This window comes from Numida meleagris, chromosome 4 (assembly GCF_002078875.1).
Source record: "Numida meleagris isolate 19003 breed g44 Domestic line chromosome 4, NumMel1.0, whole genome shotgun sequence".
In the NCBI taxonomy this organism is placed as follows: Eukaryota; Metazoa; Chordata; class Aves; order Galliformes; family Numididae; genus Numida; species Numida meleagris.
In genome coordinates, this window is record NC_034412.1 from 23,954,505 (window position 1) to 23,957,412 (window position 2,908).

Below are 2,908 nucleotides of genomic sequence, written 5' to 3' on the forward strand. Positions count from 1 at the left end.
AGCACAGCTTTTCTCCTGTGGTGGATGACTGTTCCCCCAGCACTTCACAAATCTGAAACGAGGTGACTGCATGGGACTGCAGTCTCCTCTCTCCAGGTATGTGACCATGCCTGGCCTAATAATTGATCTATCTGAATTGGCATCAGTATCCTTTTTGGTTATTTTTCACATGGTATTCAAATGAGCTGTACGAGTAGACAGTATATTGTGGCTGATACAAAAAATAAGTCTGTTTACATATCTTGGAAAAATGTCACAAAACAGATTTCCATCGTATGTATTAGATGCAGAACACTATTCATAGAACTTGCAGCTGTCAATCTCCTCACTGAAGCAGCTTCCTTTTTTTTATGGTGTAGCCAAAAAAAAAGAATACAAGTTCTCTGCTCTCCTCTGGCAAAAGCAGTACCATAAATCCAAAATCAACTGTCACTACTTCAGGCTCAGAGTTCTTGTTGTTTTCTATGAATGCCAGGAAAACCTCAGCTCTTCTTTCAATTCAGACGAAGCGCCACTTTATCCTTGTTCTAGCTCTTACGTGTGCTAGCCAGTTTGGGATGGTTGCTCTTTCCAAATCACATAGCAGGAGCTCGAAATCAAAAATCTGCCAGAACAGCTGAGCAAATCCTGCATTTTTGCTCCCTTCCTCTTTGGTCATCCTCCCAGCTGGTCACTGAGTTGTGATGTTGAAAAGCCCTATAGAAGCTCACACAAGATTGTTTTTTAACTTGGTGGTTGTTATTATTATTAAAGCAGGGGTATTCTGACTTCTCTCCTTTGGATCTTGGTTGCAAATGGGACAGAAAAACTGCTGGAAAACCCTGGTTTTACTCATTCTCTTGACTGCTTTAATTTCAGCCAAATACATACTACTCTTAAAGGTGACTACTTAGCTGCACTGAGGGCATATGGATCTTTTCTTTGACCGACGCATTTCTGACCTTTTGGATCTAATGAAAAATCTTCTGCCTGCTGACAGTTGGGTTGCTAATGCCCTTGCTGCTTTTTCTTATTTTTGAAGCTGGAAGACTACAACTCTCTATTTCAATACAGACTTTGTAGTTACTCCCCACCAAACACTTTATCTTTACTCCAAGGTCTTTTAACAGAGTCTTTTGAGAAACCAGTACAGACTCATTATTTTACCACGTCAGAAAAAGAATATCAAGTTCTCTGTTTAAAGCAATGTAATAGCAGTATTTGATAGTGATAAAACATACAACTGAGACAATTTTGTGTTGTACAGTATGTCTGACATTGATCACAGCAGTCGCTACTGGCTTTAATATTCGTGAATCTAGTTTTGGGTTTCTATCTTGTCTGAGGTCTGCTGCTTTTTGTGAACCCCTTCGCTTATCTCTGGTATGAACTGACTCAGCACCTGGGCTTCAGGAGTGCAGAGTTTTGTTGGAACAGGACTTTCTCTTCAGTTCAGTTTGGAACAGTGCATAGTATGTAGAGATGTTCTGGGATTAGCAGTAAATATTCAAGCTGATTTAGAGCCAAACTACTAATGTAGAAATACTTGTCCAGCTCTGCATATATTCCATTGCTTCATAAGCTTTACTGAGAATGCTGCTGTGCATCCTTCCCCAGGAATAAGAATTTACCTCTTACATACCTAAGTTACTTTCTGAGTTAATAAATCAACCAACATTCGTGACTTTGGGTTGTTTCTTATAGGGGTACAAACTGATGATGGAGTTGGGTTTTACTTACTAATTCTAGTTACTAAAAACATATGTAAATTACTATGCTAGCCCAAACACAGAAAAATGGAATAGCAGGAGGCTGTTTTCTTGTGGTACAAGGCCCTCCTGCAACTGGATTTGGCCTCGAGATCCTTTCGCCTCTATCACCAAATTAATTTTGGGGGATTCCTGAGAATCTGCCTGCATGGGTAACTGACATTCCTGCCACATCTCTAAGAACATGTCGAAGTTAAAGGATTCCAACCATTCAGGACCGTAAGAACGACTGTCGGAACAAAGTCTGCTATCCTGCTTCCAAAAGCAGCCAACAACAAATACACAGAGAACAGTAATAATATTATTAGCATATAGCATTATTTGCCTAGCACAATCTCCCAATTTCTGACAATTTGTGTCTTGGATACATCTGAAAACAGCTATAACACCTTCGTATTTCATAGTTTTAGATAAATTTTCCCTCCATTAATTCATACAAGTGCTTTCCAAGCACTTGGGTCACAGGGAGCATGCTGTTGTATTTCCTTATTTCAGCTGTGTGTGGTACAGAGCAGTGCCGCCTTGTTTTGAACTGATGATCTACCTGCCTGTTCCAGTTGCAGCCTGCAAGCTCGCCTTGGGTGGGCGGTGGGCAGACAGGCCCAGCCAGCGCTTCTGTTCCACACACCGTCACTTGGGGCCTGTCCTACCTCAGCTCTCCCTCTTCCACATAGAGGACTGCTGTCTGCTTTTCTTACACAAGTTACTTTGTTTGCTTTTTTCCATTTTCTCTCTTTTTCAGGGTTGTATGTATGTGTGTGTGTATATATATATAAGCACCAGAGTGTAGACAATCTCCTCAGTGTATCTCATTTCCAAGAGTGGGGCACTACAAATGCCAGAGCAGAGAACTGCACAATGTTAGAGATTTAGCTTTACCCCCGTTCTGTGGTGTAATGTGTTTTCTGTTTTGATTTAACAATCGTAACTAGTATTCACGTTTTCGCTGCATACGTTGAGCTCATGTTCTTGCAGAGAATGATGAACGTGCTCCTTTTGGTAACAGTTTGAGGATCTGACGTGTATGTGTTCTCGGTGTAGAGCGCTCCTCCAACGTGAATTACTTTATGACGGCGTGTATGCACTACGCAATCCATGGATTTCTATTCTTGGCGCAGCAGCCGCGGCTACCGACGGGACGCGCCGCTCTCGCTCCTAGG